The following is a 17,252-nucleotide window of genomic DNA, read 5'->3' on the forward strand; positions in this document are numbered from 1 at the left end:
TGCTGAGTCATAATAATAACACCTCATTAGCTCTCAGAACTCAGACTCATTGGTCAGTTTTGAGCTAAGGAAATCCACTTTGTTACATAAATTAGTTGTGTTGTCTTTTTCTAGCTATTGGGCTGTAACTTTTGATAATACACTGATATTCCAATGTGGTTTGTTTCATTACATTCTGCACTAAATTATACATCAAATGATATAGAACATGATGGTAATATTCCTAAAAACCATGATTTCCACAATTTTGGTCACTAGCGGTGTCACTCCCCAGGGTGTCACCTTACTAACACCTTATTGGTTCCATGCTGTGTCATAATAATATCTCATTGTTCAAATTGCCAATCAGTCTCATTGGTCTGTTTTGAGTTAAGGAAATCTTTTTGTTACATAAGACATTTAATTTTTGTTTTCTGGATTTTTGGCCATAACATTTGATAGAAAGGAGATATTTCACTCCAGTTCGTTCCATTTTGTTCTGCTGTAAATTACACATCATATGATATATATGCTTTCAAACAAGGTTGACCCAATGACCTCATTCAGCTCTGTTCCGGGCAAGAGGTTAATCTTGTCTACTGTAAAAACATCCTACCGTGTATCAGTTGGATCACAAAAAGAAGTCAGTTCGCTTGCAAATAAATCTGGATTTTTCAAAAGAGCTTAGTGCTGCACCCATTCTGAGAGACAGGATGAAGAAACTGAAGCCTTTTCATTCAGTAAGAGAGGGACTACCCCAGGTTCTGAATCACAGGAGGTGGGAGGCATCTCTGAATGCTTGGCAGGAGAAACTAGTATGCCGGTACTTCCTTTCTATTCACTCAGCAATAGCACCCTTTCTCTGCTGAAGGAAGGGATATGCTGGGTGATCCCAGGTTTGACCTGAGATTCTGACTTGTAAAAGGGGGATATTTATGTCAGTATTTCAAGTCAGAAATATAAGATGCTTCTGACATCAAGATGGTTTTGAGCAGGGGTGCTCACACTTTTTTGGCTCGAGAGCTACTTTGAAACCCAGCAAGGCCCAGAGATCTACCAGAGTTTTTTTTACAATGTTCGCGCCATCATAACATAACATTTATGTGTACAATGTATGTTGGTGTACCTGGAGCCCCACTGAGTATAACAGGACTTACTCCTAAGTAGACATGCCTAGGATTAGGCTGTGAGGCTGCAATCCTAGCCACACTTACCTGGGAGTAAGCCCCATTAAGTACAATGGGCCTTACTCCCGGCGTTTCCTCCCAGAGGCACCTGAAGGGGGGGCTCAGCACTCCACGATCTACTCATTTTGCCTCGCGATCTACTGGTAGATCGTGATCCACCTATTGAGCACCCCTGGTTTTGAGTAATATACTGTCTGGAAACTAAGTTGAGGGTCTTTATGATTGGCATTTAAAAAAATCAAAGTTCTGTGCTTAGGTACTTTGAATTCATGCAGTGTAAGGCTGCAATCCTATCTTCACTACCTTGGATTAAGCTCTTGGGTTATAATAGGACTTCTGAGTAAGCTTACATAGGATTGGGCTCTTAATTATGTAAATTAAACCTTATTTACAGATGGTTGGTTATTTTTCATAATTCTTTTGACTAGATACAAGGGCTGGACAAGGTGCTATGCAGTGTCAATGAGTGAATAAGTGCAGCACACGAATGGAGTTTCAATTCTTGGTATAAATTCCTTGTTAAGAAGGCTTCTGTTCTTACCTGTGCATCATATCTTCTCATCTGTGTCCTCCTGCTGTACTTGTATTTCTTAATTAGGGGGCATACAATTGTACCTTAAAACATTTCCTGAAGTCCTTACACTGCATTTCAACATTGAACTATATGTGCCTAATCTGTATACTTAAAACCAGATGTCCCAGAATAAAAACTTGGGGGGTGGGGAGTCTGTGTTCATGTGTGCCATTTGTGTTGCTTGAAACTGTAATTTGAGGGTTTTTTTTTCTGAAGCTGACCTTGCAGTGACTTTGTTGTGACCTGTTGGAGATACACATGGGGGGGTAAGAGAGTTCAGATTTGTACCTGTGCAGTCCTTGTAATACTGCCAAGTAGAGATGTGTAATAGCAAACAGCTGCCCAAAACTGTGTGATGTAAATGATACTGAAAGGAGAGCACAGATCTCTTTTCACAACTGATTTTTTTCCCCTATAGACATCATTCATTGTTTTAATTGGGGCAAGGCATGCATTTTCCAGTAAAACCATCCGCTCCTGTTCTTGTGAATATAAAGGAATCTGGCAATCTCTCGATTACTTTTAAGGTTCTTATTTATTATTACATTTATATTCCACCTGTCTTCCATCATGAAAGCCAAGTCTCCCATCCAGTGACTAACTAGGTCCAGTCCTGCTTACCTGTAATTACAGCCCTTTGGACCAGACTGCTCAAGTTCTTACAACGAATGAATTTTCTTGTCCTGGAATTGGCTCTTATAACAAGAAGTCTCTTCTCTGCATGTGTTCCAAAGGTTGATTTATTTAAGTGTTGACTGCCTGTTAACACATGACCTCATTTACCATTTTAGTCATGACACGTTTTATGTCTTGTCCTCCCTTGAACTTGGCAAGCTCTTTCATCCAGACCACTGTGTAATAAAGTAGCCTGCAGCCCGTTTCATCTGACTTTGAAGAAATGTGTGCATCGGTTACTCTTAGGATTGTGTTTCAGATACTGATCCAAGTTGTGCAAATCTAGAAGTGATGTAGATTCACTCAAGCGTATGTCCAGTGGATAGACTGATCTGAATCAGACAACATTCTAGCTCAGATAATGTGCTTTATACTAACTTATTTTTCCATAAAATTACCACAGCAGCAGCTAAAAGCTCTTAAGCATTAATATTGTTATCCTTAAAAAAAAACTGCACATGAATATTATTTAAAATGTTTGAAATTCCTAAATAGTACGAGAAATGGGGGGAAAGCAGCCTGCCCACAGTTTACAAATTAAGAATAAAAACAAGTAGGGTCAACTTTAGTGCAGCCCTGCCCTGATCTGTAGGAAATGGCTACCTCCCACAATGCAATTTCCTGTGCCCCACAGCATCTCTAGGCTGCCACTTTCCTATCCCCACTTCATCCTCTGCTCCCCAGGCCCTTTCTTTTTAAAATGGGGGAATGGCAGGAAGATGAGAAACAGCAGCAGTGGGTATTGTTGCGGGCTGGGTGGCCAGCCAAGACAGCAGAATAGAGGGGAAAGGTGGGGAGGGCAGTGGGTGCATGTGGAGCACCCTCTCCAGTCTGCCAATTCTGCTATCCCATCTCCTTCAGCGCACCAACCCAGAAGGCAAAACAGATTAGAGAGGAAGAAAAAGTAACGTAAAAGGGGAGGAGAGTTGGAATGAACAGGCACACTTTACTCTCCCACTTGAAGTTAAAGTGAATACAAGCTGCATGGGAAGTGGAGTGTGGGCAAAGAACAGAAACGGGAATTGTAGGAACAAGAATGTACTCCAGTGGTATTCAACCTGGGGTGTTGCGATGCCCCAGCCTGAAAGTGAGTGATCACGCTGCATTCCCGCAAAACCGGAAGTGGAGTGTGATCGCTCCACTTTCACTTTTAGAAGCCTGGGGAGCCCTGCAGGCACTCACACAGGGCTCCTCACACCCCAGGACAGATGCTGCAGGGACTGATCAGTGCATCCCAGTCCCTGCAGCCCTCCTGAGAAGGCCTTCTCACTGCCTTCCCCTCCCCCCGCTGCCTCCCTCCCCTCCCCTGCAAACACTTACTGCGGTTTTCAAACTCCTGGAAAGTTTGAAAACTGCAGTTGTATTCCTTAATGCAAAGGTCTGAGGAAGTGTGTGTATGCACAGTGGAGTTGTTGTATGTATCTTAGGTTTACATCTTAGGTTTAGTTGCTGCATGTATCTTAGGGGTCAGGTTGTAAAGTCTAGGTATAAAATGAAAATTGCATATACTCAAAATGATCCTTGAAAATCTTTACAATATTTGCATTTTTAGGGGCATTATTGTATGAAAAATACATGCTGTCTCTTTAAGAACTAGATGGGAAGCACATAGAAACTAAGAGTGACAGCAGATTCATATCTCACATTCGTTCTGGGTATGCACTTATTGAGTTGGAATGGCAGGTGGAATAGCCTGCTCTTATTTAAACAGTCTCTCTCTCTCTCTCTCTCTCTCTCTCTCTTTTTGTGGAGTGCATATACTTGATATGACTCCACTGTGTGTGTGTAGAGGGAGTGGGCGTGTATCCTCATAGATGGGGGTGTACCCTCATATACCCGTGACCATAGATTAAAAATAAGTAGAAGATGCTTAAAGTGCTTAAAGTGAAGACAAGAAATGATGGGAAACCAGTGTAGAGAACATTGCAAAGGAATGACGTATTTGACCTAAATGCTGTTGCTTAGACGATATTTTCTAGTAGTCATTTCAAAGCAAAGAGACTTAAGGAGTATAAATCAGAAGTACAATAACAATATTTTAAATGCTTTTCAATCCCCTTTTAAATGTGTCTGGGTCACCTCTATGACAGAATTATTGAGCCAGAAAGTCTCTTCAGAGATGGTGCAATAGCCTTATCTGTGAATAGAGTTAAAGTTAACATGAGGCAAACACTGTGTGGCATGAATTGGCAGGAACCACTCTTGATACCGCCAACATCCCCTGGTTTGAAGCCAGGCGGGTAATCCTGAGTCATCTCGTACTCTAGGTTTGTCACCTGGCTGACCTTTTGATGTGTGACACACACATTCAGATTCTGCTGGTGGTAGGAGGTGCTCTACTTCCTCGCTGATATTTATAATAAAATCCAAAAGAGAACGTCTAAATTTCCATTCCTCGCTTGGGAAGGGAAATACGTATTTTGCTTTCTTCAATCATTGTCTTTGGCTTCCAGTAGTAAGATTTAGCTGCACATAAAATATTTTGCTTGAAGCAAAAAAAAAAAAAAAGTTCCATATAAAGAGAATGAAGAAATTTCAACCTCTTTGACAAAACGGTTTTTCATAAGCGTAAAAGAGAGTTAACTGGCCCATTCTTCTTGAGTTCAGAATGCTACTCCGTGGCTGGCTCTGCCATGAAGCAAACCGATGTGGCCTGCACCTGTAGTGGACATTGGGGGGGGGAGCAAACGGTTGGTGGATTTGGTACGTCTTTCCCTTTGAGTCTGCCACCACCTTCCTCCAGCCCACTGTGGATACAAGTTGTGCTGATCCACTCCCCACTCAAAGCAAGTGAAAATCAGTTTGCACACTTGCCTCCCTGCACTTTGCCCTTGCTTGGTTTTTAAGTTTAAAGGGAATATGTTCCTTTGAATATTAAACCCCACATAGCAAAGAAACACTTTGCTACCCCCTTGCTTCAAACTCATACAGCATTTCAAGTTTAAAGAGAAGAATTCCCTTTAAACCCTTGTGTGAGGACAGAATGCAGTGCAGAGGTAACTGCATAGAAAGTTAACTGTCCATATTATTCACACACTGTTTCTGGCATCTTTCTGTTTTGAGGAAACTATTAACCTGAGAATGAATGTATTATTGCTGACAGACCCTGGTCTTTCTTATGACCGAGCTAGCCTTGTAAATAATAAGGGTGCAGTTGCCTGCTTTCTGCTCTTCCTGTATTTTCTGAGCCTCTCATTCACTTTTACTTTGCTCTTAACTGCCTACAATTACCAAAACTGTTCCCTCTGTTTCTGCAAAACAAGGCTAATGCGACTATTCTTGTAGCTTCCTCTGTGCATTTTTATTTTTTTAAAGCAGAGATCACCAGGTCTGGAGCCACACTACACTTCAATGGTTTTCTTGCACACAACTACACTGCAGTTATTTTCTTGGTTGGGGAAGTGTAGTCAAATGCTATGGCTGCTGCCTCTTTTTTTTTTTTTTTGTTCTATTTCTGTCTACAGCGAACAGAGAATTGAAAGTGCCAAAACTGAGGCTGCCACAGTGGTGTAGTAGGCTGCTGCATGAGCTGTCTTTGTTTGAAGGGAGAGAGCATAATGTAGTCATTCATACACGTACGTGGGGGGAGGGGAGGGACAACCAGCCTGTTGTGTTTATTTTCCAGTTTTCTTGCTGTATCCTAGATGCTTTTTCTAGAAGGTGTTTTTGGACTGTTAGTGACTACAGTGGTCACTGCATCTGGATTTAAGTCTTGCTCTAAAATAAACCACAGGAAACATAAAACCACACTCAGTCTATCATTCAGAAGGTTTAATGCTGGCTTGAAGGAAGACCAAAACACTGTGTCTTTTCACACTGGTCTTTCCCCAAAATTTTCCTTGACCACTTCAGAGATCCTCCCATTGTACTCAAGCTATATGGATACTTATATTGCTCAACAAACTACCGCTCTTTAAACCAAACTGCTCCTCAGTGAATTTCCGTTGCTCTGTTTCAATAAGAACTTGATTGGCAGTTGGATATGAAAATATACACCATGCATAAACAACCCATTGTGGGAATACATTCTGTTTGCACATGCAAATTGTAATTCATGTATGCCATCTTTTAAAGGAAGGCAACACCATAGTGTATCCCACTGTAGTGGGCTCTTAAGATGCGGGGCGAGTGGATGCAGGGCTTCCTTAAAAGTTAAAAATAGCTATTGTGACCCACTTCCAGTTTCTCAATAGCAAACTGGAAGTGGGTCGCAATAGCCATTTTCAACTTTTCTGAGGTGCAGGGAGCCCTACATAGGGGTCTGTGTGGCTCCCAGTGACCCCTGGAGACAGGTGCCGGCTTAGGCAAGTCTAAAAAACCCCCTTCAGCCCCAGTAGTGGTGCAGTTGTGGTGATTGCATCACCACCACCCCCCTCTGCCCCGCACACACAGCTTTCCAAACTCTCCCACAGAGTTTGGGAACTGCTAGTCTATAGACTTCCTGATTTTTGACTCAGGGTGCAATCCTAACCCACTTTCCAGCACTGGCATAGCAGTGACAATGGGAGGTGTGCTACATTCTGCAGTTGGGTGGCACTCACGGAGGCCTCCTCAAAGTAAGGGAATGTTTGTTCCCTTACCTCGGAGTTGCATTACCCTTATGTCAGTGCTGGAAAATGGGTTAAGATTGCGGCCACAGTCTCATACAAGTCAATCCAATTCCTGTCTGCTCAGGAGTAAATCCCATTTAGTTTAATAGCACCTACTACTATTTGTGTGTATATAGGACTACAGCCTTAGCCCCTATGCTATACCAGCTCTCTAATTCTAGTTATTAACATCTTTGTAAGCTGCGTTGAGCACTCCCTCTTGGGGAGGGAAGAGGCAGGATTAAATTATTTAAAAATAAATAAAGACTACATGACCCTGGGTGCAATCTGTTAACAAAATTTTCTGCACAAACCCTCCTCTTGGGTATCTCTCCCTCATTTCAATGACAATGAAGCTTGCACAAGAGAACTTACTGGTGGGTTGTGCTGAAGACTGCACTCGTTTCTCATGTAGGTCATGTCTGCTGTCGTGTCTTTTGTCACACTTTGTCTTAGTTCTTCTTTCCATTTGTCCCTCATTGCTTTGGTACAGATTCTTGTGTGTTTCTCTCTTTGAGGCACTGGCAGTAGTCAGAAATGTGAGCCTGAGGTTTTTAAAGTAAATGCTGCACTTGCACAGTCACAGCTATGCACTTTCAGACTCTTACATGCCACTGTTAATTGTGATGCCATGTGCAAACGGAGAAGCAAAATAGGCAGAGGATCTGGTTTTCCCTGGTTTTATATATATGGAAGACCAAACACTCCTCTCTAAAATCTTTTAAATATAGAAATTCATGTGGAAAATTAGCATCATCGTATTTAGAATCACACTAGATGGGAAAGTGTCCTGTGTACACCAAAACTGACTTCTGCAGCAGCTGCAGTACCACAGCTGTGTCGCTGAGCTCCTCTGCACTCCTTCAGTAGGGAGCGAATCCACAAGCTGAAGAGCGACTTGTGGCAGGTCAGTTTCCTCTGAGATGTGACATTGTTAAGAAATGTCTGCATTTCTGGGCCTGGTGTGTATGGCTTGTGGCAGTAGTCACTAACATGTGCCCATGGTAATGCCCCCAGCATCCCATGTGGGCAGTGAGTCTGGGTGAGATTGGGAAATGGAAGATCCCAGGAAATTTCTGGGCCCCCTTTCTGATCCTAGGTCTGGGTACAAATTACCCCCTTTACCCCCTCTCCTAGGCTCTGAGGCCACTGACTCCTGCCAAAATAGACCTGCACTACAAAGGATGTTGTGAATGCACTTATCAAGTGCACTTATCAAATTGCACTTGAAACATATGCTACTTCTGAGTATAATTACTTAAAGCTTCAGTAATAAATGCATTGGGGAGAGTACAGGTTTTAATGTAACATTCATATTTTTATCTCCTTTATAAAGTGATATAAGAAAAAGGAAAGGTACTTGCCCTGTGTAGCTTACAGTTTACATTTTGCTGGTGAAGAAGAGAATAAAGAGAAGTGAGGAAGAATGAATAGGAGCAAGTGTGTGTTCATGCCCTGGCTTCACTTCTGTTATGTATGTTATGTGCTCTGTATGCACAGTTATCTTGTTCAAAGGTTTTATCAAAGGTCCTAAAAGTAACTACAACCTACTAACTTTGGTATTACTCCCATGAATGCCCCTCTCATCAGAACTGTCTCTTAGGAAAACTGTTGTAACTAAAGCCTAAGAACCAGTGGCGTTGCTAGGGGGTGCGGCTGCACCAGGTGACACGCAAGGGGGGTGACACACACAGGGGGGCGTAACATGCTAAAATTGCGGTGGTTAGGAGTAATACCATCATGTTACATACTGTTGGATGCGGAATTTCCAGCTGAATGCAATACAAAAAACCAGAGCGAAATATCTCCTTTCTTTCAAAAGTTATGGCCAAAACACAAGAGAACAAAAAGTGCATGGAGCCCTATGGAAAGTGAAACTGAGCAGAATCACATGTTTACTCGCGAGTAGGCGAACCTGCGTCGGAAAGGGCAAACTAAGAGGAATCCAATGACACCAGAATGGTCCTGATCCAATGACCGTAGCTCCCAAAAAACACCCGAGAAGGAGGTCCCTCCCTCCAAGCTGGCAAATGTATTGAGCCCTATGGAATGTGAAACTAAGCCACATGGTTGTGTTTACTCATGAGTAAGCAAATGTGCCTTAACTCCTGGGCAGTTTAGGCAAAGGGAAATGTGAGGCCACCAGAATGGTCCTGATTTGATGCAACTAGAGCTCAGCAAATGCTCCAGAAGGCAGCCCCCCCCCCCCCTAAAAAGAATGTAACAGAGGCTTGACAGGGTAAGCTGAATATTTTTCTGTTTTAGGCTGCAATCCTATCCACACTTTCCTGGGAGCAAGCCCCACTGACTATAATGGGACTTACTTCTGAGTAGACAAGCATAGGACTGGGCTCTCAGACTTGTAAAGCCAGGTGGGTCCTGATAGTGATATGCTTGAAATATAAGAACTTAAATTGAACTGGGTACTGGGTAGGGGTGAAAGTTTTACTGATTCTTTTTTGTGAGGAGGCGGGTGTGATTGCAGGCAGGCTACAAAGGAAATTCACTTGGTGGAACAGGGCTGGCTTTCCCTTATTTATTTATTTTACTTTAATTTATTTATAATTATTTTAATTTGCTTTATGGTGGGTCCTGGACAGGCGGTCATTATAAAAAGTGGGTCCCAGTGCTAAAAGTTTGAGAACTACTCCAATAAGGTGTTAGTAAGTTGACACCCTGGGGAGGTGACACCACTAGTGACCAAAATCACTAAAGTCACAGTTTGTAAGAATAATATCATCATGTTATTTATCAATCATTGTATGATTTCATGCAGAATGCCATGAAATAAACTGCGTTGAAATACCTTTATTTTATCAAAAGGTACAGTCAAAAAAACAGTGGGGGCGGAGCGATGGTAGATCACCACGCCCACCACCTGGAGTGTTGCCCCGCCCAATAACTGAATTAATCAAGTTAAAACTACTAAATATCCACCCCCACACGTTTACCTACTCAGTCTCACGGCCTGTCTTTCGTTTTAATATCCTTTCCCCTACCCCCAACTCCTTTGGACTCCATCTCTTCATTCAGTGTTCTTCTAATTTAGCAAGAAAGGGAAGAACATGCCCTGTTCAAGATGAATGAGAGCCAGGAGTACTTGATGTGCCAAGGAAATATGGAATTTCCAACCTTGGTAAAGAAGACGTCATCTAGAACAGGGGTGCTCAAACATTTTGGCAGGAGGGCCACGTTATCTCTTTGACATTGTATGGGGGGGGGGGTTTCCAGGAAAAAAACAAATTAATTTGCATTTCTAATTTGAATAAATTTACATAAATGAATACATTAGAGATGGACCTTATATGAATGAATGGATTTTACTGAACTTATTTATAATACTCATGAGAACTATGAACAGTTTGCCACAAAACTTCTTGCACAGTGAAACATACAGACCAAGCCACAGGGAGACAAAAGTTGTTCAGAGGCAATAGGCACTGCAGGGCAGGTGTGCAACTTTTTAACCAGGAGGGGAGGGGAACACAGGATGATCCCACGTGAGCACAGCAACGGAGCAAGCACTTTAAAGATCACAGAGGTAGGCGCTGCAGGGCACGTGTGCAACATTTTTAAACCAGGGAAAGGGGGGAGAGGAAGGGAATCAGAGGAAAATTCCACATGGTCACAGCAACAGAGCAAGCAGTTTAAAAATCACACAGAAGCACAGATCTGGGGGCAAAGGTTGCAGGCAGCAGGAAAAAAAGAAATAAAGTTTTTTTTTAATAGAGACTCACTGTTGCGCACCAAAGTTACGTAGGGAGGGAGACAGGCAGGTAAGGGTGGCGGCAGCTGCTATTTCTGCTGAGACACGTGCCAGTGACGCTTTGCTCACCCACTCTCCCTGGCGCGCACTGCTGCTTTGTGGCGGTGGTGACATCGAAGCACTCGCTCCGCCATTCTCCCTCGTGCCTTGCGGGCAAAGCATCTGCCTGCCTGGCCACCCACCCACCCAACCTCCCTCGTGCAGGTGCAGGCGCTCTCTCTCCCTGCTGCTTCAGGCTCCACATGCATGTTGCCCAGGAGCCTGGCAGGGAAAGACCAGCCCAGCGTGCGCGCGCACAAGGGCTTTTAGCGATAAGGTAATGCAAGACCTGCAAGTCTCGCGTTACTTTATGACTATAAAAGTCCCTGTGCACATTGCTGGGCTGGTTTTTCCTTCGCTGCAAGCAGCGAGGGAAAGCCATACCATGAGCTCACGCATTGGGTCAGCGCGGGCCCCGGTGAGTCTCCAGTGGACAGTGTGCCCATTGAAAATACCCACATGGGGGCCTTATGGGGACCCACCGTGGGCCTCAAGTGGCTCGCGGGCCGGGGTTTGGGCACCCCTGATTTAAACAAGACCTTGATGCAAGGCAATGGAAGTTTGTGGGTGTCAAATCTCTACTTGAGCCCCAGGAGAAGTTCCAGTCTTAGTTGCCACCTCCCCATCTCTCTGGTTCCTCTACCTCTTCCTTTCAGAGTGCTTACTGGGAAAATACGTTTACCAAATATAACCGGAACAGAGACGAATTCTCACCACCCCTCAAAAGAATCTCTCAAGTGTCTGATTATCTTTATTCATTATTGAACTGGTTTTGAATGGGTTACCACTTTTTCTGTTTGGGGGTTCAATTCTGGTTTGAGATAATCAAGAGTTTTTAGATTGGGATTCAGTTATGGTTCGCTGTTAAAAAAAAAAACACCAAAAAAAACACCCGTCTTTGAACAGGATTTGGGTTTGATTCCCTGCTCAGAAGAAATCAACCCTAGTGAGATTTACATCTTCAGTGTTTCTTGATCACCTTCAGGTTAAAGAATTTGAAAGTGCTTCCATTTGAAGTCCCTCTCTCCAGTATTTCTCTTCACTACCTGTTTTCCATCACCAGTCAAAAAAAATTTTTGACAGGCTTTTTCTGGTTTAGTTTGGATATTATAACATTTTGTTCTCTCTCTGTGTGTGCGCGTGTTTTTAAAAAAAGATTTGTTTTTATATTGTAAGCAACTCTGGATCCATAAAGATTTTGAATACATTACTAAGATATTTTATTATATATCATAGAATCATAGAGTTGGAAGGTGCCTAATAGGTCATCTTGTCCAACCCCCTGCCTTAGGCAGGAAATTCTCTTAGAGCATCTCCAACAGGTGCTTGTTGAGGCTCTGCTTGAATATCTCCAGTGAGGGAGAGTCCACCACCTCTCTCGGCAATCTGTTCCACTGCCGAACTGCCCTGACCATCAGGAATTTTTTCCTGATGTCTAATCGAAATCTCTTCTCTTGCAGTTCATACCCATTGGTTCTAGTTCTACTTTCAGAGACAGTGGAGAATAAATTATTTCCTTCTTCCATATGACAGCCCTTTAAGTATTTGAAGAGAGCTATCATATCCCCTCTCAGTCTTCTCTTCTCCAGGCTGAACATGCCCAGTTCCCTCAACCTTGTCCTCCAGCCCCCTGATCATCCTTGTCACTCTCCTCTGAACCTGCTCCAGTTTGGCTGCATCTTTCTTAAAGTGGAGTGCCCAGTACTGGACACAGTACTCCAGGTGGGGGCTAACCTGTGCGGAGTAAAGTGGGACCACAACTTCTTGAGATTCAGAAGGTATAGTTTTGTTAATGCAGGCTAAAATTGCAGTTGCCTTCTTGGCAGCCGCGTCACACTGCATCACACTGCTGACTCATGTTCATCCTGTGATCCATCACAATTCCAAGATCCCACTCACATGTAGTGCTGCCAAGCCATGTATCTCTCATTTTACACCTGCGTCTTTGGTTGTTTTTGCCCAAGTGCAGAACTTTACATTTATCCCAGCATTTATATTTCCATCTCTCAACACACACACACACACACACACACACCCCTTCTTATGGATTCAGAGTGGCTTGCAAAACAAAAACAACCGCCAACCAGCATTGCTATAAAACCATCTACAGTACAAAAATGTGTAAAAGAAACACACGCAGAAAGAGAGAATCAGTATGATGTTTCTCCAACCACTGCTTTCCCACTGCTTTGCAGGCATACTAGTCAAACATATTTAGTCATTTTTTGGAGCTTCCATCACAGTTCAGCCTCAGTCTTTTGATGGCTTCTGAGCTGACACAGTACTGCTATTTCACCTGATTACAGATGTGGCTGATGTTGGTGTAGAAGCCTGTCTCTATTTGCCTGCCTGCCAATTCTGTCTTGAGGTCTTCGACAATGTCTCCCACTTTGTTCTGAAGTTACTCTTGTCAATTTCATCTCATTTTGCCTTAAAGCTTTAATTGGACTTGCTGGTGGAAATCTGTTAAATTCACTAAAAAAAAAAAAAAGAAATAAAATAATATGCAGAGCACAATAATTAAGGTAAGCATTCACTTACCTGAAGGAGGTTGTCCATTTCATGAAGACTACATAGTATACAATTATCACTAATCAGGCCTAGAACTAGCATTGGAGAGCCTGGTTAGTGTCGTGATTTGGGAATTAGACCTGGAAGATCCAGGTTCAAATCCCCGCTGAGCCATGAAGCTTCCTGGGTGACCTTGGGTCAGTCACTTAGGGAGCAATCCTAACCCACTTTCCAGCACTGACATAAGGGCAATGCAACTCCAAGGTAAGGGAACAAACATTCCCTTACCTTGAGGAAGCCTCTGAGTGCCACCCAGCTGCAGAATGCAGCAGATGTCCAGTTTTGCGGAAGTGGAGTGCAATAGCTCCCCTTTCACTTCTGATGACCTGGGGAGCCCTGCAGACACTCGCACAAGGCTCCCCACGCCCCCAACAGGCTGCTGCAGGGACTGGTGAGTTCCCTCCTCCCTGCCCCCGCCCCTTAAGGGGGAAGAGGCCAGTCGTGATGCCCCAGTCTGAAAACCACTGGTTTAAAGCAAGAAATGTTTTCACGTAAAGGTCATCAACATAAAGTTAATGGGACATGGGGGCACAGAGGTAGCAGGGAGATAGGGTTCCGCCTTTTCCACAGTTTCCAGGTTGCATGGGGAGAAAGGAACATATGCCCCGCGGATACCGTGGGATGCCTGTACTTCCAGGTTTTTCTTAACAGAGAAGCCTTGGGAAGAAAAGCCTTGTTTTCTGACTGAAAACGGATTCAGGGCGCAATCCTAACCCCTTATATCAGTGCTTTCCAGGGCTGACATAAGGGCAATGTAGCTGTGAGGTAAGGGAACAAACATTCCCTTTCTTTGAGGAGGCCTCTGTGAGTGACATCCAACTGCAGGATGCAGCACATGTCCCATTGGCACCGCTATGCCAGTGCTGGAAAGCAGTGACATAAGGGGTTAGGACTGCACCCTCAGTGTTACCAGACTTCAAAGATCACAGGTTTCTTCAGTGTTAAGAAGATTCAGCTTCTGTGTATCTCAATGAAATGACATTTACATAATTGAAAATCCCCTGGGACTGCAGCAATATTTAGTCAGCATGTTAACTGTAAAACAGTGCAGAATTTAGAGCTTTGTGGGTGTGTTTCTATCCAGGAAGGGGAGGGGAACAGAGCAAAAACCACAAAGATGATTATTCACTGTGGATTGAGGTAAAGAGAACTGCGTAAAAACCATAGATTTCCTCAGAAAGAATTGCATGAATCTTCCCCACTGGAAAAAACTAATTAGAAGGATTGAGGAACAATCTGCATCTTTGTTCGGATCCAGGTCTCCGACTACCCACTTTCTCTCTTCATTACCAGCAATGCTTCAGTTTCATAAAAGCCCCTTGGAAGAGATGCCACCTGCCAGCTTTTTATGAGTTCAGTGAGCAACTGAAAAGTATTAGGTTCACTAGGTCAGTCTGGAGACCTGACAAAACATTGAGAATCTTATTCCATTTTTAGGAGGAAAAAAGTTTATTTGTAGTTATGGTTGTGCCTCACGGTTAAAGTAATGAGTAAAATGTTCAGAGGGAGCCAAAATATTTCCTGGGGCAAAAAAAAAAAAAAGAACTTTGCATTTTGTTTTGCTGTTTGGAGCTGTGTGCAGTCACCATTTCCTCTTTCTTCTGCTGCTTTAGTATTAAATTTTTGTTTCTTTTTAAGGCTTCTCCTTCCTAGAATCATCCTTGGCCAACCGGGAATTTTATCATGAGCACAAATGATACCATATAGACCAGGGGTGCCCAAACCCCTGCCTGGGGACCATTTGCAGCCTTCGGGGACCCCCAATCCAGCCCACAGGGGCCTCCCAGTCTCCAGTGAGCCTCTGACCCTGTGGAGACTTGCTGGAGCCTGCGGTGGCTCAATGCAACTACTCACGGTGTGAGGGCCAACTGTGACATCTTGCGCAAGCTTCAGGCCGAGGGCTCCCTCCACTGCTTGCTGTTTCACGTCTGTGAAGTGGCGGCAGCAGCAAACAGGTCTTTTATAAGCCTTGAGCTCCCGTGAAACCTTCATTCATTCATATAAGTGCCATCTCTAATATGTTCATTTATGTAAATATATTCAAATTTTAATGTAAATTAATTTGTTTACATATTCCCAGCCCCCAACACAGTGTCAGAGAGATGATGTGGCCCTCCTGCCAAAAAGTTTGAACACCACTGATATAGACAATCAGAGTTATCTCTGTGATCATGTCCCTAGGAGCAAGCAAAGCAGTTAGCCTTGCTCTGAATGCCCACCCTCACTGTAATCAGCAGCACACCTTACAGTCAGTTTGGATGCAATGGATATGTGGGGGCGGGGCGGGGGGGAGGCGGCAAACCCTGAACATAACAGTGCATTCATTTGGCCGCTTGAACAGACCCTACAGGGTTACAGATATTTACATGTATGCTTGTATAGGTTTTGCATGCAACCAACGGAACACGTGTAGGTTAAAGTTGGGGCCTGCCACATGATTCTATTCCCCATGCATGCTCATTGTATCTAAATTGACTGTGAATGGGGATACCATGGTTGGCATGGTTGGCAACCTTCAGTCTCGAAAGACTATGATATAAGCCTACAGCACCCGGCATTCCCAGGCGGTCTCCCATCCAAGTACTAACCAGGCCTGACCCTGCTTAGCTTCCCAGATCAGACGAGATCAGGCATGTGCAGGGTAACAGTTGCAGGGCAATGGAACCTGAACTTCCCCAGCTGCTGTGCTGAAGTGACTGTACCATTTGTGAATAATCTTGAAAAATCATCAAAAGAGGGGTGCTTTCTTTAAAGCATTCATGAAAAGTTTTCCCTAATCCCACTTTCAGCTCAGTGTACAGACTTCAGAGGACAGGAAATAAAAAAAATAGGTGCTCATGCTTCTTATTTTAACTTTTTGGAACTAAGCTGACATGAGAGCATGCAGGGTTTCTCCTTCCACAGAACTGTTGTTCAAACAGAAATGCAAAAAGTTCTGGTTGATGGAAGAGTTTTCTGAAACTTAAAGCACACATCGTTCTACAAAGATAAAATTTCCCATCATATCACTGGGAAGCAGATTCCTGCAAAATAGCACTTTGGATCGATCTGTTTATCCTGAACTGCCTTCTCATTGCAGGAGTCTCTTTGGTCTGCTACTGTGTGGCCTCTCCCTAGTAGATAAACCCAACAGAACATGATGCAACAGTTCTCTAAGAGTTAGTGGAGCAACTGCTGTTAATCTTGTTTCCTGTATCCAGCAAACATGAAATATGCCTCTTTCGTATTGCATCACAGCATCGATAAGCTTTTTCTTCTTTCCCTTCCGTTTTCTCAGTAACTCTTGCTTCTTCAGCTGGCTGTTGCTGGAGTGACTTTTGTGGCATGGTGGTATCTGGCCAGTGTCACTCTTTCAAAATTGCGTGAGATAAGCAGACAAAAGACTTAATGCAAAGCAAGTTGCATTAATGCAAAGCAAGTCCTAGGGCCAGGACTTTGATCTGAAGGTGCACAAAACGCAGCAACCTCTATGAAGCTAAGTAGTGTTGGGACTTGTCAGCACCTGGATGGCAGATCACTTGGGAACCCAACATATGCTTCCTTGAACATTTTATTGAAAATGGAAAGGAAGAATATAAGACAGAAAGAAAAACAGGATAAAAATGCAGTAAATAGGCCCTAAAAAGGGATAGATGGAAGATTTGTCAGCCTCTTGTGGATAATATGTTGTCTAGTTGAAGCTTGAAACTAAGCCTTCATTGCCTTGTTTCTAAGAGGGGAAAACTTTATCCTAACTTAAAATTCTAGAATTAAAATCAATAGCTATGAATCTGCTCAAGTGGAGGGATATCACCATATAGCATAATTTAGGTATCTCCTAAAATTACTTCTCCTTGTAGGCTTTTTTCTCTTTTTGCTATGAAATTAAAAAT

General features: G+C 43.4%; 1 protein-coding gene and 1 pseudogene across 1 annotated transcript in view; one reads left to right on the forward strand and one right to left on the reverse strand.

Moving 5' to 3' along the window:
* The window catches only part of TET2 (tet methylcytosine dioxygenase 2), a 97,527-nt gene that overhangs the window by 33,145 nt on the left and 47,130 nt on the right, over positions 1-17,252 (forward strand). The gene's annotated exons all lie outside the window — the stretch shown is intronic.
* On the reverse strand, positions 15,920-16,036 carry LOC136656742 (5S ribosomal RNA; annotated as a pseudogene).

This window comes from Tiliqua scincoides, chromosome 6 (genome assembly GCF_035046505.1).
Source record: "Tiliqua scincoides isolate rTilSci1 chromosome 6, rTilSci1.hap2, whole genome shotgun sequence".
In the NCBI taxonomy this organism is placed as follows: domain Eukaryota; kingdom Metazoa; phylum Chordata; class Lepidosauria; order Squamata; family Scincidae; genus Tiliqua; species Tiliqua scincoides.